The following is a 26,925-nucleotide window of genomic DNA, read 5'->3' on the forward strand; positions in this document are numbered from 1 at the left end:
CCTACATCGACCACACAAACTCACTAATGGCATGGTACACAGCTTGTGGCTTGACCCACCTGCCTCCTTCTGCCAAGACGTTCTGTTTGTATCCCCTTCTCTGATGGAATACCACATGAACCCAGCAATGCGAATAAACTAGTAATTTATAAGTGATGGGCCCAAACCTGTTCCTTATTTGTTAGGGACCAATATGGTGGGGAGCCATCTTCTGAGAAGTCAGTGTCTCATGTAGCATGCCCACTTACTGGCCAACACAAAACTCTGGGGCTCAGTCTTCTCCTCCTCCTCCTCCTCCTTTTCTCTTGAGCATGCCCACCTCACTCCTAGACCCTGCCTATTTCTCTTAGGTGCCCCACCCCAGGTTTCTCAGTCACGTCTGCTATTAAGCCCCATCTCCTTACTCATAAGCCCCACTTACTCATTTGCTCAGGCTCATCCCATTTTGAACCTGCCTACTCACTTATAGGCCCTGCCACATTTTCTCGTGTGCCCCACCCACTCATTTCTTCAGTCTCTTCCTTCCTTGAGCTCCAACCACTCGACTCCTAGGTCCTGGCTTCTTTCTCTTGAGCCCCACCCCCTTACTTATAGGCTTACCTTATTTTGTCATGTGCTCCACCCACTCATTTATTCAAGCTCCACTAACCCTAATTTCTCTGCTACTCCACTCATAGGCCCTGCCTCCTCTTATGTGCCCCACCCCATTTCCTTAGTGTCATCTTCTCTTGAGCCCCACCTCCTCACTCATAGGTCCTGCCTTCTTCTGTCATAAGCCCCACCTACTCATTTGCTCAGGCTCATCCTTTCTTGGAACCTGCCTACTTGCTTATAGGACTTATAGGACCATTTGTTCACATCTCAGTTTCTCTTTAGCTCCACCACCTCCTCATTAACTCCTCCCACTCATTTGTTCACTCACCACCTTCTGTCATATGCCCCAGCCTCTCATTTCTTCAGTCTTCTCTTTCCTTTGACCCCCCTCTACTCTACTCATAGGCCCTGCCACCTTCTCTCACATGCCTCACCCCATTTGTTCAGGCTCCTCCTCTGTTAAGCTCCTCCAGCTCAATCATAGTCCCTGCCTTATTTATATTAAGCTCCACCCCCTCATTTATAGTCCCACCTCCTTCTCTCTTGTGTCTCTTGCTCCTTTGAGTCCCACCACTTCACTCACAACCTCTGCTGCCTTCTCTCTTGAACCCCACCTCTTCATTTATAGACCCTGCCTCCTTTTGTTCCGTCTCCTCTTCCCTTAAGACCCACCTGCCCATTCGTAGGCCCTGCCTTCTTCTCTTGTGAGGCCCACCCACTCATTTATTCAGTTTCCACCCATTTATTAGCCCCCACCCATTCACTCCCAGCTCAGTCCCCTCCTCTCTTGAGCCCCTTGTCTTCACTCATAGAACCTTCCTTATTTGTCATTTAGCCCCACCTTCTCTTTTGCTCAGTCTCCTCCTATTCCTCATTTCTTGAGCCCTGATCCCTTTTCTTATTGGTCCTGCCTCCTCTCATTAGCCCCACCTACTCATTTGCTCAATCTCCTCCTACTCCTCTTCTCTTGAGCCTGATCGCTTCTGTTATTGGCCCCACCTACTCATTTGCTTAGTCCCCACCTCTTTTGAGCCCTGCCTTTTTAATCAGAGGCCCACCTCCCTCCCCCTTTGGCTCTGCTTATTCCTTCTCATTTAAGTCCACTGCACCATTAAGTGAAAACCCATGATGAGCTTCTGAGGAGTAAAAAATGAATGGTTGAATTTTTTTGGACGTCTGTCCTTTACCGGCATTTGTGGACAACGCCAAACTCAATATTTGTGACGTGACCCTCCTCAAAATGGACATTTAGCTACTCTGGTGGTCTGCTCTTGGCTTTGTAGGCCGCTGGCCAGTGCTGACCTCCACACTAGACATTTCTATCTGACTTACTTCATCACTTTACATTTTATGCTCCAGTACTTGACCCCAGCACTCGAAACATGGTGTCCACAGCCCCTTGTGTCTTGGGCACTACAGACCCTCAGTCAGTTGTGCTCTAACCTTCATTACTTGGCCTTTTAGGCTCCTGGCCAACAGAGGGCACTTTTGGTCAGGTGTGGTCTCAGCAGTTGGTCTGCTTGGTCACCACTGACTTCACCCCCTTTGGACAAATGTTAGGGTACTAGTCACCACCTCTGGACTTTACACGGTGAGCTCCCATTTAGCTGCCCTTATAGGGGGTCTTTTTGAGTTCTTGCCGGGATCCTGCTGATCCTAACCCTTCGTATTAAGAACTGGTTAGGTCTGACTTTGGTCCTTGGCACCACCCGTCAGTGGTGACCTCTACCTTTGGTGCTGTAGATGCCCTGTCTGGCGTCACCTTCAAAGATAAACCCCACCTATTCTCATCTACACTTTGTTGACACCAAGATATCGGGTCAGGCTGGTGTGTGGAGTTGAGGCCTGGCACCTGAACTTATATGCCAACCTGGGTCTTCAGCTCCCTCACCCTATACAAGGTCTGCTATAGGAGTGACGCCCAGTGAAGCTGGTGAACTGAACTTCCCACACTTTTCTTACTGGTCTGCCATTTTCATCTCCACGTGGGCAGGAGTCTAAATGCCAACATGTCGCAAGAATAGTCCAAAGACATCGAAAAAGGTTTGGGGCAGCCACCTGTATATACTTCACATTGAGCTCTTTACAGGTTTGAATCCAAAGCAGAACTGATTTAAAGGCTCTAAATATGGTGGCGTTAAAGGCCGTGACAGGAAGTGATGTCATCAAAGGCACCAGGACTTAGGGGGATTTCCCGTGGATGGTCTGCAGAGGATTGAGAGAGATAGTCAGTGCAGCTCGCCACCCCCTGGTCTGGCATGGTACTGCTATTAATCAGGCCCTTTAGCTGCCCCCCCACTCGCACGTGTGTGACACGGACCACAGCCATATCAGATGTGAGGGGACGCTCAAGGTTGTCTACAATGGCTTCCACTGGCGCTGAGTGACGTGTCTATTAGTCAGTGGTGAGAAGCCTCAGCTCAAACTGGCCACAAGGAGTCTTTCAAAAATGCTGTTGAAGACTTCAGTCTCTCAGGCGGGGTCTCCTACTGGGGGGCCGCTCTACTTGACTAGTGGCTTTCCTCACTTGAGGTAGAAGAGCGAGTGTGTGACTTGAAGAATGAAGGAGTGTTACCCCGGGGGCCTTCCGCTGACTGACACACCCGAGGCCCACTCCGAGAGCTCTTTCTGCTTCGCTGGTAGAGCGGGTGCTCGGTGCTGCTGCCTGACGACATTCCGGAGGATTCTGAGCGCTTAATGAGCTGTTTGGCAGCTCACCTGACGTGTGGTCGCCGTCGACATTCAGCTCACTGTCTCCACTAATTACAGTCTCTCTGCTGTGTCTCTGCAGCAGCTCACTTATTTAAAGGTACAGTGCGGTCCATGGCATCCATACCCCACCCCGGAGATTCCCCACCTGGAGTTCTGCTGCGTCTTGAGCCGTCAACTTCACAGGGAGGGTGGAAGGTGGCAGGGCCTCAACACTCAACACAGGGACCAGTTCTTCCTTAGCCTGTCTGTACTGGAGACCCCTGGTTCCACCAAACCGGGTTTTGAAGTTCTAGTTAGCCGGGTGGTCACTATGTGAACTGGGAGTCTGTTGGAGGCACCAAAAATATAATCCGGTGGGATACCTGATAGTTTTGGAGTCCCTCGGTTACACTCTGAGCTGGAAGACACTGGCCTCAGACATCTGAACATGGAGCCAATGGTCTTAGACTCTTGATGCTTTGGCCCAGAAACTGAACTTGGAGCCACCATCCTCAGACTTGAACCATTTGGTCGGTTCCTAGACTCTCAGCCACTGGTCTCACAAACTTGATGTGATTGGTCAGTACCTGAACTCTCCAACGCTTATCTCAGACTCTTAGTGCCATAGCCCAGTATCTGAAAAATGAATCCACTGCTCTCAGACTCCTGATGTGATTGATCACTTCCTGGACTGTCAGCCACTGACCTCTTGATGTGATTGGTCAATACCTGAATTGTCCAGCACTGCTTTCAGATTCCTGTTGTGATTGGTCAAGACCCAAATGTTCCAGCCCCAACCTTATACTTCTGATGTGATTGGTCAGTACCTGAACCCTCCAGGCCTGCTCTTGAACTCTTACTGTAATTGGTCAATACCTGAACCCTCCAGTCCCAGTCTCAGACTCTTATTGTGATTGGTCAATACCTGAAATGTCCAGCACTGCTCTAAGACTCGTGCAGGTCTCAGTCCACTGAATCTGCACCTGAACTGGGAGTCACTGGTTTTTTAGTTGTTTTTGACTGGGCTGTTCATGTGGGCAGGTGTTCAACTGGTGTTAATGGTTTCTGGCTTATTTGATTTGCTTCAGTAGAAGTTGGGAGTCTCTGGTTTTGGCCCCCCTAACTGGCCCAGACTGGGAGCCAACATCTGAACTTCAGGTCTCATTGGGTTACACTGGAAGTTGGCATCCAGCCTGGGTGCTGCTGTTTTAAGTTTCGGTAAGTTTCGGTTCCCCTGGTCTCCGATGCCTTTAACAGTCTGGACTGGGTGGTCCGTGCACAAAGCACGCCACTAACAGATAGGGGTGGTCCAGCTCTCACCCCATCGCCTGTGTGATGTATACTGGCTAATGCTGGCTTGTTCCGGTTGATTACATAAAAAGCTGCTGATGCCCGCTCCTGCTTGGGCGAGTTTCGCCACCCCAGAGACTTCCAACAAGCTTGCTGTGTTCTCCTTAACAAAGCTGAACTCAGATGGGCACAAATCATTCTTGTGGCAGGATGAAGAGGCCGAGTGGCATGTCCACGTGCTCCCTGAATGCCCATTGTCCTGTCTGAGGTCTGATCTCTGAGATGGCATTGTGTTCTGCGCTGCGTTGGCGCTGGCTTCTAACAATACAAATTTCATTAGCGTCTGTGATACTCGCGGATGCTCTTTCTGTTTTATCTGATTAATTACACCAAAGATTGGCGCTCGGGGGCAGACTGGTACATGTGCTTTAAATGGCACAATAAACAGAACTGGGCAGCAGCGTTCAGAGCACATTCTGTGTAAATGATGGACACACTCTGGACACAGTGAGGCCCCCTTGGCTTAAGAATCGGCAAACAGCCAACACGATGCCCACCAGGTCAGTCACATGGGCTGATCTCGAGCCCACCAGTTTGCCGAGTCATGACGGGAGAGCAGAATGCTTTTAGGAAGTGGCTGCCCCTCACTTTCACTGGCAGTGCGTTTGCATGTGGGTGTGCGCTTGGCAGCATGTGAGAGGTCATTCTCATGTCAGCGTGGATGTACTTGATGTTCAGTGAAGAGATGAGCCATTCTGATAATCGAGGAGACAAGACGACTGCTTTATTTAATTCGGCCTCCATCTCTGAAAGCAGCTCGGCTTGCCATGGCAGGAGATATGCGTCAGTCTCTGTATGAGTTTGTGCCAACGTGAAGATGTCTGTGCTCCTGTGCCGGCCTGCGATCACTCGAGCGCATGTGCCAGTCTCTGTGTGTGTGTGGTTACGCATGTCATACGAATGCTGGTATGCCACTGTAAGTCTGGCTGGTATGACTTTACACAAATTCAGGGTGTGTACCACAGCATGTCAGTAAGTCTGAGGGTGTGCATTTGTGCCAGTATACATTAGCCAGGCATCGGTAGGTGTACCAGAGTGTATGTGAACAGTATGTGCCAGTGTGCCAGTGTGTGGCACATGTGCTTTATGTAAGCCAGTGTGAGTTCATACAAGCATATGCATGAGTAGGAGTGCCAGAGTGTGTGTGTTTATATGTGAATTGTCCTGTGTGTGTGTGTATGCAGTGATATGTGCCAGTGTGGGCATGTGCCAGTATGCAGTTTATTCTGAGATTACAAATGTCTGTCAGTATACGGGCCCAGACATACGCACCACAGCATGTTAGTACATTTTTGAGACAATGCTGGCTATGTGTTGTGTGTACCAGTGGGTGTGCATATGTGCCAATGTGTGGCATGTGTATGTTGGCACAAGCATATGTATCAGTAGGAGCACTGCATGTATCTGTGCATATAAGTGAATGTGTGTGCTTTCAGTGGCAAAGGTGTGCCGATATGTTACCTCAGGTAAGGGTACCACAGTATGTGTGCCAACATGTTGGTAAAGTGTGGGTGTGATTATGCGTTTTTGGCTCTCAAGTGCCTACATATGGTACATGTACTGTATGTAAACCAAAGTGAGCTCATACCACATGCAGAAGTCCCAGTGTGAGTGTGTCGTGAGGTGCAAGGAGGGAGAGGAGAATTTGGGGTGACAACAGGGCCACTCCATTTACCACCAATGTCCAAATAAACCCGACCAAAAATGAGCGTGCGGTGGCACAACAGGAAGAAGCCTCAACAACTGCCTTCCTCACCTCTGCGGCTTCTCGAATAAGTCGCCTCTCTCGGGCAGGTCTGGGTCATACTGGACTGCACCCTCAGACTGAGACGCCCTTGAATTTATATCGTCCCGAAGAGGCGGAGATTAGCTGGTGGTGGGCGTGGCTTAGGTGACCTCACCGGACGGCTCCTTGAAGCTACAGAGGAGAAAAGAGGAGGAGGTTCAATTAGCGTTGGCGCCCCATGTCGGCCTAGTGTGGAATTGCATACCTAGTTGGAGCCTTGAAGGTGGGTCTCGGGTGCCCACGTGTGACGGTGTCTATATTTAAGGGTGCAAAATCATTGGTAGGTGCCAGTATGAGATGTTATATGTGTACTGCTGGGTGCTAGTGAGTGTGTCTCAATGGGCGCACAGAAGCCATTATGAATAGTGGAGTGGGTAGTAGGTATGTGATTGTGTTTGTGTGCCAGCGGGTATTTTTCTTTTTGTGTGGCACTACAAGATAAGCACATTAGTGTGTGTGTGCGTTTGCATCTTTTGATTCCCAGTGTCTCTCTTGCGTTATGGGGATGTGGGCCAATATGAGCCATACCCGCGCAGGTGTACCCCGCTGTGTGCATATGCCAGTATGTATGTGACTGTGTGTTCTGCACCACTGGACGTCGGAGGCTTTGTGCCCACGTGTTTATATCTGGCCCAGTAAGTTTACACAGTGTCAGCATTTAAGTGTGAGGATCAGGGCCGAGTGCAAGCGTGTGTGAGTGAAGTGGGGCCTTCAGAAGGGTGGTCCACAAACTATTCAGCCTATCCCCTCGCACATCTGCTGGTGGGCCCTTCTGAAGCCCCGCGGCTGGTCATGGCTGCCCTGGCCTCCGACCAGAGGGAACCCTGCCAAAGGAGACTGAACGTGTAAGCAGTCCGTGAGCAAAACCAAAACGGCGGGTCTTGGCTCAGAGTAGGAACAGCAGGGGCGCCAAGCTCTCCAAAAGAAACGATGGCGCGGCTGGCGTTCAGTAGCCCAGGCTCAACATGCCAGACAGGAAACTGAGAAAAGAGAAGGGGGTGGGGGGCCACCACTGGATGCACACACGGTTAAAGAGCAGGGTGGACAGTCACTCCCTCCCACCATGCAGCTTGGCACCACGGCCCCCGTGCCCCTCAGCCCCTTCCAGGAGCGGGCACACCTGGATATCAGTTTGAACTTTAATCACCTCCCTTCAAAGCCCGGCTGCCTTGCCAAGCAATTCTCAGCCTCCAGCTGGTGAGTTGTTGCGACCGAATTCATCTTTAATGACCACTAATGGCCGTCTCGCTCTGTCTGCAGGACCCCAATGAAATGGAGCGCTAATGCAATTGTGCGGCCCTGCTGGAAGAAATCAGGCCCTTTCATCCTCAGGCTGAGGTGCGTGCGGCTGCTGACCGCTGAGGTCATCGTGCTGCCTGCAACTAACTCTGTGAAGCGAGTGGGCGACAAGGCGCTGACCGGGGAGGTGGGATCAGTGCCGTCGATCGCAAAGTGGCCCTGGGGGGAGACGGAGAGAGAGAGGGAGGGAGGGAGGGAGAGACGGGTGATGTCTGCTCTTTAAAATTAAGAGGATTACAAAAATAAAAAATGAAAAGTGTGTTGGAGGAGCTTGGATGACCTGAAAAGCGGTCACCTCCATCCACACACGCGCCACCCCCCCCAGTGCTGAGCTAAGCAGCCCGACCCGCTGCGTCTCTCTGACCCCCCGGTGTTTGGCAATTAGCAGCAAGTGAGAGCTGCCTGTGGTGGGCCGGGGGCAGCGGGCTGTGACAGGAGGTTAAGTGGGGCAGAGGGCTGCCCGTCCATAGTCGGGGGGGCTCGGGGACCGTGCTGGACAACAGTGGCCTGCTGATAGGACCAGGGTGCGAGGTGTTGGGATGTCCCAAGGTGGCATTTCGACGGCTTAGCGCGCGGTGAGGTGGTCTGCCGTCAACAATTAGAATGGAGTCTGTCGTTTCGGGGCCCCGGGAGTGCTCATGGGTAGGAGAATAGAAGCTGGCGGAGAGCAGGGAGGGGTCCGTGATGCCGAGCCGCATGGTGGCAGTGACCGTCCACCCAAGAACGTTGGCATGGAATGGCCGTTGATTCTGTGTTGTTTCCAGGCACCTTTGTCAAAAAGACCCAACAGTATGTGAGGCTAGGAGACGTTGCATCTGCTTCCAGGTATTTTTTGTGGTCCGGAGTTTTCCGTTATCCGTCTTGGGACCATTTTGGTTCCCATGCTGAGATCCAAAAGCTGGTATTGATAATGAAGTCAGAACTTGGCTACCAATCCAGTGCTAAGCGGCACTTCTGTGTTTCCACTTCAGGCACACGGATGGTGAAATGATGATGAAGACGGAACACATTTATTACCGTGGCGTGCGAACGTATTCAGTCCGCTTGAATGTCAGCCAAAAAGATGTGCCCACATATTTATCCATTCGGTATTTGTAAGGTGAACTCACATCTCCAAAGTCAAAATGAACCATTTTCCGTAGGTAGAAGAAAAATCTCCAAAGTTCGGGTCTGCCCGAGTATTCAAGGCCTACACTTTTATTTTGTCGAGGAGCCTTTTGCTGCAGTAACAGCCTTAATTCTTTCATTTTCTTTTCGATGTTGTTCACGAGGGATTCCTCCCCATTCTTTCGAGAGACCCTCCAGGTTGTTGGGATGGCGCCTCTGGACAGCAGTTTTCAGTCCACGCCACAGATTCTCAACAGGGTTAACATCAGGGCCTTGGCTTGGCCCTATGCTGAGGGTCCTTGTCACGTTGAAAGATGAATCTTCTCCCAAGCCGTAGGTTCAGAGCAGACTTGAACAAGTTCTCCTGCGATATTTTGTGTCCTTCCATTGTCCCTTCCATCCCAGCACATGAAAAGCACCCCATGGCTTGATGCTGCCACCACCATATGTCACCGTCGGTGTCGTGTGTCTTGAGGGCCTGGCAGGTGTTCGTTTTAAGCCACACATAACTCTTGGAAGTCTGGACAGAAAGTTCTGAGCAGAAAACCTTCTCCCACATCTAAACTGGGACTTTCTCATGCTTTGTAGCAAACTCCATACTGTGGACCTTCTTCTTAAGGAATGGCTTCTTTCTTCCTCCCCTCCTGTAGAGGCCTCTTTCATGGAGAGCTCTTGAGTACCAGGGTGTTGTCCCGTGTTAGCCGTTATGGATGTAGTGACAAGACAAGCAGAATGACGCCTTTTATTGGTTAACTGAACAGATTACAATATATGAGCTTTCAGGACAAGATGGAATAATCAATGATTACTTTACGTTACTACATCTTACCTGAGGAAGGGGCCTGAGTTGCCTCGAAAGCTCATATATTGTAATCTGTTCAGTTAGCCAGTGAATGGCATCGTTCTGCTTGACTTCTCACTGCAAGGAGAGCTCTTGAAATTGTGGACCCCCTGCACCTTCACTGCAGTTTCATCCAAACAGCATTGTAGACTTCTGAGGGTGACGGTTAGTTTTTTAGGCGTCTGTCCCACCAGTTGACGTCTCGCTCTGATGGTTAGTTCTAGTAAGAGGTCCGGGTGGATCCAACAGGGCTGAGCGGGACATTCAGACTCTTTGATATACCTTGTGCACTTCAATGACTTTGTCACATCAGCGGACGCTCCTTTGTCTTCATTTTTGTCCAACAAAGACTGTGGCCTTTACAAAGGGGGCTTTTTATATCCCGAGAGAAAACGTTGTACCTCATTATGTTTAATTACGACTGTCACCGTTGTGTCATTTCTGATTGATTTGTGGAGCTTCCCAAGCTCAGAGATGTAAATGCTTATGCAGACACTAACCTTGGAGTTTTTCTTCAGAGCCAGGCTTTGGCCTACACAGGCCCAAAAACTCATCTTTAAATGTCCAAACAAAAGAAATCAAAAAACAGGGAGCAGAACTATAAAAACTCTGGTGTGAGAAATATGTTGAATGGCAAACCTTTACAACCAATTAAATCCATCCATCCATTATCCAACCCGCTATATCCTAACTACAGGGTCACGGGAGCCAATCCCAGCCAACACAGGGCACAAGGCAGGAAACAAACCCCGGGCAGGGTGCCAGCCCACCACAGGGCACTTACACACACACCAAGCGCACACTAAGGACAATTTAGGATCGCCAGTACACCTAACCTGCATGTCTTTGGATTGTGGGAGGAAACCCACGCAGACACGGGGAGAACATGCAAACTCCACGCAGGGAGGACCCAGGAAGCAAACCCAGGTCTCCTAACTGTGAGGCAGCAGCGGTACCCACTGCACCACTGTGCCGGCCTAAACAATGAAATATTAATTTAAAAAAAAGAGCAAAAAGAGGCAAAAACTGATTTACATATATATATATATATATATATACTAGGAGGATTCGCCCCCTGCTCACTTTGCTCGCCAACCCCCCCAGGGCAGGTGCTATGCGCCAGCCAATTCAAGACTCTGCCACTCGCGTATGTGGATTTCACTTTCGCCAAACAACAAATCTTTTAATTCTTGCGGATAGGCCTCTTCATTGGGAAGAAACACTACTTTTCCCCGATGGCAACACGAATTAGACGATCTACAAGTCTCTGACTTAATGTTTAAAGCCGAACAATATATTCGATCTCTCTTCGCTGTTCCGTCATTTCACTGAGTAATAATTTCCATTTGTTTGCGTTAATGCGATCTTTACTATCATTTTATTGAGACTTCTGAATTTTTGTACTTCCATTAACTCTAACCTGCTCTGCGTGTGTATCGCAGGATTCTTTACGACGTCTTTTATTTCCGGCCCTGGGCGTGATTAAATCTCTTGGCACAAAGTGTTGTCTCGTGGGATGTGAAAGTGTCTCTCTGAAAAAGTCTTGTCTCGTCTCTCTCTTTTTATTCTCAAGGTATATATATATATATATATATATATATATATATAATTTATATATATTAAATTAAAGGAACACTTTGAAAACACATTAGATCTCAATGGGAAAAACTCCTTCTGGATATCTCTACTGCTATGGACTGATATGGTAATGTGTTAGGAACGAAAGGACGCCACATCGTTTGATGGAAATGAAAATGATCAACCTACAGAGGGCTGAATACAAAGACACCCTGAAAATCAAAGGGAAAAAACGATGCGGCAGGCAGGCTCGTCCGTTTTGTTTTGCTCCTAATGAGATGATGGATGGTTTCCTGGGGATCTCCTTCCAGATCTGGACCAGGGCATCACTGAGCTCCTGGACAGTCTGAGGTGCAACCTGTCGGCGTCATATGGACCGAAACATAATGTCCCACCCAGAGGTGTTCTATTGGATTGACGTCAGTCGAGTGAGCGTGGGGGCCAGTCAATGGTATCAATTCCTTCATCCACCAGGAACTGTCTGCATACTCTCGCCACATGAGGCCGGGCATTGTCGTGCACCAGGAGGAACCCAGGAGCCGCTGCACCAGCATAGGGTCTGACAATGGCTCCAAGGATTTCATCCCGATACCTAATGGCAGTCAAGGTACCGTTGTCTAGTCTATAGAGGTCTGTGTGTCCCTCCATGGATATGCCTCTCAGACCATCACTGACCCACCACCAAACCGGTCACGCTGAACGATGTTAGAGGCAGCATAATATTCTCCACGGCTTCTCCAGACCCTTTCATGTCTGTCACATGTGCTCAGGGTGAAAAGCACAGGGCGCCAGTGATGGACCTGCCAATTCTGGTACTCTATGGCAAATGCCAATCGAACTCCACAGTGCCAGGCTGTGAGCACAGGGCCCACTAGAGGACGTCGGGCCCTCAGGCCACCCTCATGAAGTCTGTTTCTGAATTTTTGGTCGGAGATATTCACACCAGTGGCCTGCCTGCTGGAGGTCATTTTGTAGGCTCTGCCAGTGCTCATCCTGTTCCTCATTGCCCAAAGGAGCAGACACTGGTGGGTCCTGCTGATGGGTTAAGGACCTTCTACGAGGGGCCCTGTCCAGCTCTCCTAAAGTAACTGCCTATCTCCTGGAATCTCCTCCATGCCGTTGAGACTGTGCTGGGAGACACAGCAAACCTTCTGGCAATGCCACGTATTGATGTGCCATCTTGGAGAAGTTGGACTACCTGTGCCAGCTCTGTAGGGTCCACGTATTGCTTCATGCTACCAGTAGTGACACTGACCGTAGCCAAATGGAAAATTAGTGAAAAAACAGATGAGGAGGGAAAAATGTCAGTGGCTTCCTCCTGTTACACCATTCCTGTTTTGGGGGTCCTCTCATTGTAGCCCCTCTAGTGCACCAAAGCAGCTGAAACTCATTAACAAACCCCTCTGCTATTTAAACGGACTAGATCAATAGCCTAGAAGTTTCTTTGACTTGATGCTGTACTCTCATTAAAAAGTGTTCCTTTAATTTTTTTGTAAAAGATGACAAGACAAAAAACAAAGAGTTGGGGTGACCCCATGACCCCGTATATTGTTAAAGCTTTTCAGCAAAAAGAATGTCCATCATGACAAGAGTCTCAGACTAGACTGGCTAAGATGGCGACACTTCCTGTTAAGTACGGGCCAGGCAGGAAGAGGCGGGTCGAGGGGGATGAACCCCCGAAGTGACATCAGAGGCAGTCGGGTTGTCAGTCATCTGGTCTGTAGACTGAGGATGAGAAGAGGTGTTAGTATGAGCTGCCATCTTGTGGATCGGCCTTGAATTACCACCACCAGAGCCTTGAAAATGTCCCGAGGCGCATGGGTGTGAGTACATACCTGTATATACACTTGTGCTTGAAAGTTTGTGAACCCTTTAGAATTTTCTATATTTCTGCATAAATATGACCTAAAACATCATCAGATTTTCACTCAAGTACTAAAAGTAGATAAAGAGAAACCAGTTAAACAAGTGAGACCAAAATATTATACTTGGTCATTTATTTATTGAGGAAAATGATTGAATATTACATACAGTATTTGTGAGTGGCAAAAGTATGTGAACCTCTACGATGATCAGTTAGTTTGAAGGTGAAATTCGTGTCCGGTGTTTACAGTCAATGGGATGCCAATCAGGTGTGAGTGGGCACCCTGTGTTATTTAAAGAACAGGATCTATCAAAGTCTGCTCTTCACAACACATGTTTGTGGAAGTGTATCATGGGACGAACAAAGGAGATTTCTGAGGACCTCACAAAAAGAGTTGTTGATGCTCATCAGGCTGGAAAAGGTTACAACACCATCTCCAAAGAGTTTGGACTCCACCAATCCACAGTCAGACAGATTGTGTACAAATGGAGGAAATTCAAGACCATTGTTACCCTCCCAAGGAGTGGTCGACCAACAAAGATCACTCCAAGAGCAAGGTGTCTAATAGTCGGCGAGGTCACAAAGGACCCCAGGGTAACTTCTAAGTAACTGAAGGCCTCGCTCACATTGGCTAATGTTCATGTTCATGAGTCCACCATCAGGAGAACACTGAACAACAAGGGTGTGCATGGCAGGGTTGCAAAGAGAAAGCCACTGCTCTCCACAAAAAAACATTGCAATTTGCTAAAGATCATGTGGACAAACCAGAAGGCTATTGAAGAATGTTTTGCTGACGGATGAGACCAAAATAGAACTTTTTGGTTTAAATGAAAAGTGTTATGTTTGGAGAAAGGAAAACACTGCATTCCAGCATAAGAACCTTATCAAATCTGTGAAACATGGTGGTGGTAGTATCAGGGTGTGGGCCTGTTTTGATGCATCTGGGCCAGGACGGCTTGCCTTCATTGTTGGAACAATGAATTCTGAATTATATCAGAAAATTCTAAAGGAAAATGTCAGGACATCTGTCCATGAACTGAATCTCAAGAGAAGGAGGATCATGCAGCAAGACAACGACCCTAAGCACACAAGTCGTTCTACCAAAGAATTGTTAAAGAAGAATAAAGTGAATGTTTTGGAATGGCTAAGTCAAAGTCCTGACCTTAATCCAATTGAAATGTTGTGGAAGGACCTGAAGTGAGCAGTTAATGTGTGGAAACGCACCAACATCCCAGAGCTGAAACTGTTCTGTACAGAGGAACGGGCCTCCAAGCCGATGTGCAGGAATGATCAGAAGTTACCGGAAACGTTAAGTAAGGGGGGTCACACCAGATACTGAAAGCAAAGTTTCACATACTTTTGCCACTAACAAATATGTAATATTCAATCAGTTTCCTCAATAAATAAATGACCAAGTATAATATTTCAGTCTCATTTGTTTAACTGGTTTCTCTTTATCTACTTTTAGGACTTGAGCGAAAATCTGATGATGTTTTAGGTCATATTTATGCAAAAATTTAGAAAATTCTAAAGGGTTCACAAACTTTCAAGCACAACCGTATATATATATATATATGTATATTGTGACGGATGGCTGGTGTCCATTCCTGGCTGGAAGGACTCGAGGAGTGGACGAGCACAGGCCACTACCTCCTCCAGAGCACTAGATGGCAGTTGAGGTTCAGCACCGCCATGTTGGGTGCTGCAGGGGCACCATAGCCCTACTACACTGGGCGCCCTCCACACCTGGGAGTACTTCTAGATAATACTGAGGGGCTACCTGAAGTGCTCCCAGGTGCAGCATAAAAGGGACCACCTCACTTCGCTCAGGCAGCCAGAGTCGGGAGGGAGAGGATGACGCTTGCCAGGTGGAGTGGAGGCGGACTGAGAAAGAGTGAGAGAAAGAAGACAAGTGTGCTTTTGCATTGTGCACTGCAGGTGGGAAACGACTGAAAGCGTCTCCCACGAAAATGAAAGCCGTGTGTGTTGCTGGACTTGTGCCGAGTGTCTGTCTGTGTCAGGTTTGGGGGGCTGCTGTGTCCCCATGTACAAGGTGGTCCTTCGGCTGTGTTCTCAGGGTGGCCCTGATTCTTGGAGCACAGGACAACAGTCCTTGGTGACGGTGACGGTGACGGTGACCCTTCCGTCCGTGTCTTGAGTGGGGTCAGTGATCTCTGGGACGCTGGAGCCTGTGCCAGAAAGTCGGGAGCAATCCCCGTCCATCACATACAGCGATAATAAATAATAAATAAACAGAATGACGGCAACACAAATGCATTAATACAACAAACCCCTGAAAAAGAATACTTTAAGATAAACAACAAAGACACGGAAAAGGAAAATAAATGTAAGCCAGGGAACACACGCTGGCTAAAATAAGACCATCTTCCGGCTGTTGACCAGAATTTTGACTTTCGTTTTTTAGCCCAGGCTGCTCACAAACATGGCAGGCCTCTGCCTTCTCTCTTTGTTTGTTTCACTCGATTTTCTTCTAATATCTTTGTTTATTTTCCGAACAATGGATTTGACTCCCAATTTTCAATCTCCCGGTTTGAATGTCACCTTTTACTGCTGGGCGTCACCTTAGGTAGTCCATCGGGGCTCCGGTGAGACCAACGATGAAGAATTGGCACCTGGCCCCAAACTCCAGAAGCAGGCCTCACCGCCCACACGCGGCAAAAAATCAAAACCACCCGTTACAGACAGGGGGCGCTATCGCTCCCTTGAACCCTCCGATCAAACGTCAGACACCAAGTAAAAGTCCAAATATTGACTTTATTTATACACAACAGTGCACAAAGCACCCTCCTGTCCACAATACTCATAAACCACAATACAAATCTCACTAATACACAATCCTCCTCCAATCAATCCTCCGCTCGCCGTCTGGGAGCTCCCACAATCCTTTTATAGTTCCTGACCCGGAAGTGTTTCCAGTCCTTCAGTCCATGATTCCTTTTCACTTCCGGGTCAGATAAAAAGTCCTTTTCTTCATCCCGGAAGTACGTCACTTCTGCTGTCGCTTTGCCTATGGCACACTTCCGGGGTATAGGGCACATATAACTCTCTGGGCCTCCCTGCAGCGTCCTCTGTTGGCCCCCGGGGTATCCGGGGCACCTCCATGCTGCAGGGAGAGCTCCATCTGGCAACCTGGGGGTATTGGCCGTGATGACAAGCCGGCCATACACCACACACCGTACGCCTCGTGGTCGTCCGAGTTTGCGGATGCTTCAAAGATGAGACTCTTGTTCCATAATTAGTTGTGACTACGAATTTCACCTTCATTTGTGACTCCAGTTTTGTCGTTCATTTTGGCATCGGCTGCTTGCAGAAATGATTGACCTCTGACCCCTTCCCTTTCTGCTTGTGTCACTCAGCTTTGGTTTATTTTAAGAGGGCACAGGAGACCAGGAGGACGAGGAAAATGGGGTGGACTGCAGCAGTGGGAGCAAGTGGGACAATAAGAGTAGGATGATGGAAATGAGTAGCACAAGGAATGCTGGGAGAAGGAAATTAGCTAAGCTGATGGAAAATGGAGAGCTGTTCATGACCAGTGGATAAATAACAAGATGGACAAGAGAGGAAGAGCAAGGAGCAGATGAACAATTGGAGGATGGAAACGAAACTGGGGCCCTAGGGGCTGGTGAGGATAGCCAGGTGGAAAGGAAGTGGGCAGAGGGGGTTAACTGGAGTACCGATAAAGAGGGCAAGCCAGCTGGGCACATAAAGAAAGAAAACACGGGACAGACCTGAGAGGAAGAGGATGAAGGACGGAGTGATGGCCATAGAAGGATGGAAGGAGCTGAGCCCCAACACAGATAAGCAGAGGGAAGCGGGGCTGGCAGTGGCCAAGAGCGGAAGAGAATGGTGAAAAAGAGGGGCTGGAAAGAGGCTGAGAAGATGAGTTATGGAGGTGGGCATGAGAAGAAGAGGAAAAATGGGATGAAGAATAGGAGGAAGGAAATGGAGCAGAGACCTAGGAGCTGGACGTAGGTGGGAATGAGCCAGCTGGGGAGGAGATCAACACGGCCATGAAGAGTGGACCAGAGGCCAGGTGCTTGAGAGGAGAGCCAGCTGGAGATGGGGCTGAAGAAGACACGGGACGGGCCTGAGAGGAAGAGCATGAAGGACGGAGTGATGGCTGCAGAAGGATAGAAGGAACTGAGCCCCAACACACATAAGCAGAGGAACGAGGGTTGATGGGTAGCCATTAGTGGAAGAGGATGGTGAAGTGAATGGGCAGGAGAAGAGGGATGAGGAAAGGTAAAGAAGGTGGGCAAGGAATGAAGACGAGTGTGGAGCAGGACATGAACCAAGGAAGAGAAGGTGAATGGACACATGAAGGTGGGACGACTGAGCACTTGGTGATACTTCTCTCTTTTTTTGATTTGCTGTTGGACTTGAGCCCTGCACCCCAGCGTTTGGCCACTCGGCAGATGAGGGTCCTTTCTACTCTGCCTGGCATTGTAATATGGCGCAGGCCTCAACTCTGAAACCTCCCGGCTGGTGGCCACAAGGGCGTTTATTACTGGTGAGACTCTAGGGGTCAGCGAGTGAACTGGGGGGCTAGCGGTAGCCCTCTGGAGTCCCTGTGTGAACTTGGAATGAGCCAGTGGATTCATTACCAGCCAGAAATGAGGTGGGAGTTTTCCGGACCACCTCTCCTGTAATTGGCAGTTGAGTGTCCGCCGCTCCCGGCGTGTTTGTTCCTTGATCACTTGTGAGTGATAAGGAGCTCGGCACTGGAGACCGCGTGGCACTGGATCGATACCCGAGGACATGCGCGACACCAGCTTGGAGGGCTTGCCGCTCCTCCTGCGGGGGCCGCTTTACTGCTGCTATGTTGTTTAATTTATTGTGAATCCTTTTTTAAATATTCTTTATTAGATCATTAGACTTCTAAGCTGCTCGTTCCCTAGGCAACCGCTCTGTCTATCCCTTGGCGTGATATTTCCATAACAACATGCCGTTGGAATAGGTCATGGCTCTAATCCGGCTGGATTCTGCCGTTCACAGTGCGACAATTACCTCGGAGTGGGGGACTCAATAATAAATGACCAGGGATGCCTTGTGGCCCACCTCCGCCCTGGCGGCCAGACATCGGGCAGCAGGGAGGGCAGAGCATCCCGACTGAAGATACCGCTCTGCTATTATCTGTAAGGACCTGCTGACCCTCAGCGGCCATTTCCATCTTCCCAAGTTTTTATTTTTCTCAGTGCTGATATTTGAAACTGGCAGAGGGCTCTTTGAGTGGCAGTAAATGGCCATGGTTTTCATTGTGGCTTCCTTGAAGTTTATTGCGCCAGCAGCTGCACCGCAACGCTTATGTCTACTAAGTTCTAATGAAGAGGCAAAGTCTCAAAGTCCATCTGATAATGAGAACAAGCACCGCTCCCCTGGCCTGCCCCAATTTCTACTAAGATCATCACGCTGGCTCCATAAAGATCTGTTGGTATCTATATTGATATGCAGCTCGTCCAAGGCCGGGACGTGCCACACAGTCATAAATGTCAGATAACCAAGGATAAAATACAGGCCACAGCAAATGTTAGGCACCTTCAGCTTATCTTGGAGCCTGATCCTGTCAGATCTTGGAGGCCGACAGACGCACATCATCATATTCCAGCGGGGACCCTTGTTCTCTCACCTTCTGAGGAAGCCAAGTCCATTTGTGCCCAACCCTGTAGGCTACCGATGAGTCTTAAGATCACACATTTTGGGATCTTTTCATTAAATGACCTGTCCCTGCTATGTAGTCAGCTTCCATCAGCCTCATCCTGGCCTCAACAGACACAAGTCGTCATTTTCCAAGGTGGATTTTTATTCTGCCACCTCATTAGGATGCTCCATGAAAGCTTATTAGTCCCTTTGATTTTTATGCCTGATCCTGAATAATATTGATGAGTCTAACCGTGCCTGCATGAGGCTGATCCTGTTAGATCTTGGAGCCCAACAGACACAAGTCATCATTTTTCTAGCAGGGATCCTCATCCTGTCACCTCCTGAGGATGCACCATTGAAGCCTAGTCAGTCTGATTTTGTGCCTAATCCCGAATGATATTGATGAGTCCATATTGATGAGTCCCAAACTTCTGGATCATTTTATTAGATTATCTAAACATGCTGTGCAGCAGAGGCCTGGATGAGACGGATCCTGTTAAATCTTGGAGCCCAACAGAGGCAAGTTATCATTTTCTGGAAAGGATCCTTATTCTGTCACCTCCTGAGGATGCCTAGTCCATTTGAGTTTGTATCTCATACTGCATGATATCGATGAGTCTAAGATCCCAAATTGTGTGATCGTTTCATTAGATTATCTAACTGTGCTGTGTGTCAAAGGCCTACATGAGGCTGATCCTGTTAGATCTTGGAAGCCAACAGACGCAAATCACCATTTTCTAGCAGTGATCCTTATCCTGACACCTCCTAAGGATGCACCATTGAAGCTTAGTCAGTCTGATTTTGTGCCTGATTTGGCCTGATGTTGATATGTTTAAGATCCCAAACTTGTAGACCGTTATATTAACTTTTCTAACCATGCTATTAGCAGCAGATGCCTGGATGAGGCTGATCCTGATCCTGTTAGATCCTGGAATCCCAACAGACACAAGTCACCATTTTTCAGCAGGGGTCCTCATCCTGTCACCCACTCAGGATGCACCATTGAAGCCTAGTCAGTCTGATTTTGTGCCTAATCCCGCATGATATTGATGAGTCCATATTGATGAGTCCCAAAATTCTGGATCATTTTATTAGATTATCTAAACATGTTATGCAGCAGAGGCCTGGATGAGACAGATCCTGTTAGATCCTGAAATCTCAACAGACACAAGTCGATGTTTTCCAGCAGCGACCCATATTCTGTCACCTCCTGAGGATGCCTGGTCCATTTGATTTTATCTTTCATACTGGATAATATCGATGAGTCTAAGATCCCACAGTTTGTGATTCTTTCATCAGATTATCTAACTGTGCTGTGCGCCAGAGGCCTGGATGAGGCTGATCATGTTAGATTTTGGAAGCCAACAGACGCAAGTCACCATTTTCTAGCAGTGATCCTTATCCGGCCACCTGACGAGGATGCACCATTGAAGCCTAGTCAGTCTGATTTTGTGCCTAATCCCGAATGATATTGATGAGTCCATATTGATGAGTCCCAAACTTCTGGATCATTTTATTAGATTATCTAAACATGCTGTGCAGCAGAGGCCTGGATGAGACGGATCCTGTTAAATCTTGGAGCCCAACAGAGGCAAGTTATCATTTTCTGGAAAGGATCCTTATTCTGTCACCTCCTGAGGATGCCTAGTCCATTTGAGTTTGTATCTCATACTGCATGATATCGATGAGTCTAAGATCCCAAATTGTGTGATCGTTTCATTAGATTATCTAACTGTGCTGTGTGTCAAAGGCCTACATGAGGCTGATCCTGTTAGATCTTGGAAGCCAACAGACGCAAATCACCATTTTCTAGCAGTGATCCTTATCCTGACACCTCCTAAGGATGCACCATTGAAGCTTAGTCAGTCTGATTTTGTGCCTGATTTGGCCTGATGTTGATATGTTTAAGATCCCAAACTTGTAGACCGTTATATTAACTTTTCTAACCATGCTATTAGCAGCAGATGCCTGGATGAGGCTGATCCTGATCCTGTTAGATCCTGGAATCCCAACAGACACAAGTCACCATTTTTCAGCAGGGGTCCTCATCCTGTCACCCACTCAGGATGCACCATTGAAGCCTAGTCAGTCTGATTTTGTGCCTAATCCCGCATGATATTGATGAGTCCATATTGATGAGTCCCAAAATTCTGGATCATTTTATTAGATTATCTAAACATGTTATGCAGCAGAGGCCTGGATGAGACAGATCCTGTTAGATCCTGAAATCTCAACAGACACAAGTCGATGTTTTCCAGCAGCGACCCATATTCTGTCACCTCCTGAGGATGCCTGGTCCATTTGATTTTATCTTTCATACTGGATAATATCGATGAGTCTAAGATCCCACAGTTTGTGATTCTTTCATCAGATTATCTAACTGTGCTGTGCGCCAGAGGCCTGGATGAGGCTGATCATGTTAGATTTTGGAAGCCAACAGACGCAAGTCACCATTTTCTAGCAGTGATCCTTATCCGGCCACCTGACGAGGATGCACCGTTGAAGCCTAGTCAGTCTGATTTTGTGCCTGATCCTGCATGTTATTGATGAACCTAAGATCCCAAACTTGTTGACAGTTATATTAAATTTTCTAACTGTGCTATTAGCAGCAGAGGCCTGCATGAGGCTGATCCTGTTAGATCTTGGAAGCCAACAGACACAAGTCATCGTTTTCCAGCGGCGACCCATATTCTGTCACCTCCTGAGGATGCCTGGTCCATTTGATTTTGTGTCTCATACTGCATGATATCGATGAGTCTAAGATCCCACATTTTGTGATCATTTCATTAGATTATCTAACCATGATATACAGCAGATGCCTAGATGAGGCTGATCCTGTTAGATGCTGGAATCCTAACAGACACAAGTCATCATTTTCTAGCAGTGATCCTCATCCTGTCACCGCTTCAGGGTGCACCGTTGAAGCCTAATCCATTTCATTTTGTGCCTGATCCTGCATGATATCGATGAGCCTAAGGTCCCAAACTTCTGGATAGTTATATTAAATTGTCTAACCGTGCTATTAGCAGCAGAGGCCCTGGTGAGGCTGATCCTGTTAGAACATAGGCAGATTTATCAGAGGAAAGCCTAACCCAGTCAATCACATCCCAGACCAGCCCAGCGCAGGCCTGTTCAGAGGATCCCGTCAGAAATGAAGCCGCTGGATTACTGCAGATGTGTCCTGTAATGTTGGCTCATTGAGGTGAAGTGCTCTTAGACCTTGGAGAACTGGAGCTTCTTTGGGAATAAATCAATTCCATTAGGCCTCCAGAGCAAAACCCCATTGTTTCTAATTCTCTCATTATTTTTCTGCGTCCGGCAGGGGAGTGCGAGACCTTTCAGGTGGCCTTAGAAGTAAGTTGCCAGAAGCAGTAAATGATGATGAAATATCCGCTGATATTCTGGAGGGGTCTGCCGGCTGGAGGTCAGTAGCGTGTCTGGAGTCAGCAGACATTAAAAGAGCATGCTCAGTGTGGTTCCAGTGGCATCGACTAAAGGCTCAGGATCCTCCCCGTTTCTGCAGAATGTCACAACGTCTCCCGGATTGTTTGTTCTCCTCTGTGACTTATTTTCATTTCTGACTTGTTCCTTAACTCGCCACGCAGGCTTGTGTTGTCACGGTCGAGCCGGTTTGGATTTCCTTATGAGTTTAGCCAAAGTGGGAGTTTGCATTTCAGAGATTCCATGTGACTTTCATAGGCTGTGGATGTCAAGTCCAGGGTTCAACTGAGCAACAGCAAGTGGACGGGCAGGATCAATCTCCTGGGGCGACACTGGCTGTGATAATCGGAGCCAATCAGAAACACGTAGACTGAGTTCAAGTGCAAATCTGAAATCTAAAAATGAATCCATAATATCTGAAGGACATGGACCTCAGAAAGGGTCGATTTTGGCAACCGATGAATTTACGGGATTAGTGTACTTATTACATAATGTCGGATGCACGGCTTTAATTATCAGTCACAAGTAGAATTTATCAGCCTGGCGGACCTCCAACGGTGCCCTTTGGCCAAATATATGGCCCTCACTGTTCATTGATGTTTCGCTGGTACGTGTCCATGCCACTGCTCTGCGACCCGGACGTCTCCCTAAAGCCCACCAAATTGAACTTTTAGCTTTTTTGATGTTAGCCCCTAAGTTTCTGTCCTTCCTCCTGAGCCACAACCAAAAAGTGCCCATCTACACCTGCCTCTCCTGCCAGCTCTTTTCCTGCTCTCTGTCGCTGAAACTACGGCATCCCACCTCAGTTGGGCAAGTGATGGGTCTCCCCCTGGCCTCCCTTCACTCCTCAACCACCTCAGAGTTCTTGATCTACTCCCTCCTACCTTGGGATATTCAACCCACTGAGGAGCTCCTTTCATAATAGTCGGCCATACCGTTATGACTGGCAGTGGACATGATGTGAGGGTCTCCTGGGAGGTGATAACTCTCATCTGTTCACTCCTAGGGTGGCAGAGTCACCTCTTAATAGACAGAGTCGTTGGCATTGGGAGGCGGTGGCTTCAGATGATCTTTGGTGCCCTCGCTCTCTAATCTGTCATCCAGGAATGGCTGACGTGAATCTCCTAATTAGACAAACCCCACCCACCCCTGCTCTTCAGCCTGCCATTCGTGTACGACTCGTTTGAATCTCCAGTGCGACTCATGTAAAACCCCGCTGTTCGATCTACAATAATGTACACAGCGCTTGCCTTCAAGACTCCATGGATCGGGCGCGACATTTTCTCTTCTGTCTAGTGGTTGGTTGGTGTGTTTTTGTGTCTCAAAGGGTGCAGCTCTCTTTGGTACCAAACCGCTGCTGTAAGTTAAGTTAAGGTCGGGTATGACAGGTGGATCGTATTAGAAGGCTGAGCCGGGGCTGCAGGATTCTCCACAGATCAGACCAGCTAATTGGCCTTTTTAGTCATGGAGTCCCATGTTGTTCTGTTCCCTCAGGACCCTCGTGACATAGCCTTGACCTTGGCCCGCTCCTCCATCTTTGTTAGCTCCACCATGACCCATTTGACCAGAGCAGTGGAGCCTTTCCTCATCCCAGGCCATCACGTCCTGCTTGTGTCCTGCCTACCACTTCCTAACCTCTAACCCGATCCTAATGTTTAACCCTAACCCTAACTTTATATCGACTGTCTTGCTCTCACCCAATATCCTAACCTTAACCCCAATATAACTGGGCCCTGAGGTTAAAATAATTACCTAGTGCCCTGATGTTAAGGTTACCCCTATCTTAATGTTTTATTCTTTAAATTTTAACCCTAATGTTTGTTTATAAGCCTTAATGTTAATTCATATTCTGGGCCCTGATGTTAAAATTCGTCTTCCGGATCCATTTCTTTAACAAAAACAATAATATTTAGTTTTAGTACCTTTTTTTGCTGTGTTTATGTAATAAGAGAACCCTAATTTTAGTGTCCTATCAATAGTAATATTTAAATTTCTAATTTCTGGCGCTCCGGTTTCCTTCCACAGTCCAAAGATTTGCAGGTTAGGTGCAATGGCGATCCTAAATTGTCCCTAGTGTGTGTGTGGTGTGTGGGTGTGTGTGCCCTGCGGTGGGTTGGCGCCCTGCCCAGTGGTTTGTTTCCTGCCCTGCGCCCTGTGCTGGCTGAGATTGGCTCCAGCAGACCCCTGTGACCCTGTAGTTAGGATATAGCGGGTTGGATGATGACTGACTCACTCATTTATTGCAAATTTTATGTACTTTGTAATCTGACCAGTAGGGGGCACTACATTTGAACCAGCTACTTTGGATTGGAATTTTTAAACAAAAATGAATTTAATTTTTAGATATATTTTAATACCCCATGTCTGCGTGGGTTTCCTCCGGGCGCTCCGGTTTCCTCCCGCAATCCAAAGACATGCAGGTTAGGTGGATTGGCGATCCTAAATTGGCCCTATAGTGTGTGCTTGGTGTGTGGGTGTGTTTGTGTGTGTCCTGCGGTGGGTTGGGATTGGTTCCTGCCTTGTGCCCTGTGTTGGCTGGGATTGGCTCCAGCGGACCCCCGTGACCCTGTATTTGGATTCAGCGGGTTAGAAAATGGATGGATGGATATATTTTAATACTGATTTTTAGATAGATTTAGGACAATTTTATGTTTTTTTAGCCATTTTATAGAATAGGTGCATATACATTTAAAATAAGAATTTATATATGAAAATAGTGTACCCGGGCGGCACGGTGGCGCAGTGGTAGCGCTGCTGCCTCGCAGTTAGGAGACCCGGGTTCGCTTCCGGGTCCTCCCTGCGTGGAGTTTGCATGTTCTCCCCGTGTCTGCGTGGGTTTCCTCCGGGCACTCCGGTTTCCTCCCACAATCCAAAGACATGCAGGTTAGGTGGATTGGCAATTCTAAATTGGCCCTAGTGTGTGCTTGGTGCGTGGGTGTGTTTGTGTGTGTCCTGCGGTGGGTTGGCACCCTGCCCAGGATTGGTTCCTGCCTTGTGCCCTGTGTTGGCTGGGATTGGCTCCAGCAGACCCCCGTGACCCTATTCGGATTCAGCGGGTTAGAAAATGGATGGATGGATGGAAATAGTGTACCCATGCATCGGCCTTCGGGCCACTATCCCCTACCCTAACGCCTAACCCTAAAAATCAAGCCAGATATAAAAAAACTGGCGTCCATCATTTTCTGAACCTTGTGTCATCTTGGCAGACATCAATTTGTGGCACATAGGACCTCGCTATTTTGAGGGAATTCAAATTGAGGTGATCAAACACGTAAATATTGGATCATTGGTCTCTTCACTTTTATTATACTGATAGGTACGATCGACATATCAGGAAATCTGGGGGTGATTGCTTAGATCTTTTGGCAAAGGCTTTCCAAATTCAAAATTTAATTTGGCACAAATACCTCCATTTCAGGACATACAGATAAATACTGCCACCTCGCAGTTAGTAGACCCGAGTTTGCTTCCCGGGTCCTCCCTGCGTGGAGTTTGTATGTTCTCCCCGTGTCTGCGTGGGTTTCCTCCCACAGTCCAAAGACATGCAGGTGAGATGCATTGGTGATCCTAAATTGCCCCCAGTGTGTGTGTGTGTGTGTGCTGGCGCCCTGCTCGGGATTTGTTTCCTGCCTTATGCCCTGTGTTGGCTGGGATTGGCTCCAGCAGACAAACCATGACCCTGTAGTTAGGATACAGCAGGTTGGACAATAGATGGTGTGACAGAGCAGGGCACACACACACACACACACACACACACACACACCAATCACACATTAGGGACAATTTAGGATCGCCAATGCACCTAACCCGTGGGTTTCCTCCCACAATCCAAAGACATGCAGGTTAGGTGGATTGGTGATCCTAAAATTGTCCCTAGTGTGTGCTTGGTGTGTGTGCCCTGCAGTGGGCTGGCACCCTGCCCGGGGTTTGTTCCTGCGTCACGCCCTGTGCTGGCTGAGATTGGCTCCAGCAGACCCCCTGTGATCCAGGTTGGACAATGACTGACTGACTGACTGACAATAACACGGCAGTTTAATCAAAATTATCTTAAACCTTTTTTACGAGATGTTTTAGTACCTCCACCCACTGCTCTTACTAGGGCACAACAAAATATGTTCTTTCTGACACCAGGAGCTATACGGCACTGATACAATCCTGGATTGAACAACTAAATAGTTCAGATTCTCCCCCAAACATTAAACCTTAATTTTAATTATAGTCTGTCCTCTACCCTGAACTTAAAGTCAGTAAAATTCCAGCCCTGATGTTAGTTAAGATCATTGATTAGGGCCCTAAGGATAAACAGACTCTAATCTTCTTAACCCTAATGTTAATTCTAACCGTAAAATATATTCAATTTAGTAATTAACATAACTTCTTATTTTAAAGGGGTTTAAAACTGCAATTTTAAGATTTAACCAGTAGGAGGCTCTTTAGTGAATTCACCTTACTGAATTAAGTATAGACAAGCTGCATTACTCCCTAAGATCAAAAATATTGTCTGAAATTAACAAATGAAAGATAAGTTAGTGTATAGGTTTCTCTAATAACCCAAATGGAGGATGGCAATTGGCAGGCAAAAGTAAACTTTTACAGAGGAGACTAAGTGTGCCAGGGCATTGCCACAAGACACATATCCCGTTGGAAAGCAGGCTGTTATCTTTCTCTGCAACCCCCGGCCCCGAGGCTTCAGGCACGGGACCATATTGTTAA

At 47.9% G+C, this 26,925-nt stretch overlaps 1 protein-coding gene across 1 annotated transcript in view; it reads left to right on the top strand.

Annotated features, from left to right (window-relative positions):
* Positions 1-26,925, top strand: part of LOC120522323 (protein kinase C alpha type-like) — a 77,263-nt gene that overhangs the window by 12,278 nt on the left and 38,060 nt on the right. The window lies entirely within an intron of this gene.

The sequence above is a fragment of the Polypterus senegalus genome, unplaced genomic scaffold (genome assembly GCF_016835505.1).
Source record: "Polypterus senegalus isolate Bchr_013 unplaced genomic scaffold, ASM1683550v1 scaffold_4041, whole genome shotgun sequence".
Taxonomy (NCBI): Eukaryota; Metazoa; Chordata; class Cladistia; order Polypteriformes; family Polypteridae; genus Polypterus; species Polypterus senegalus.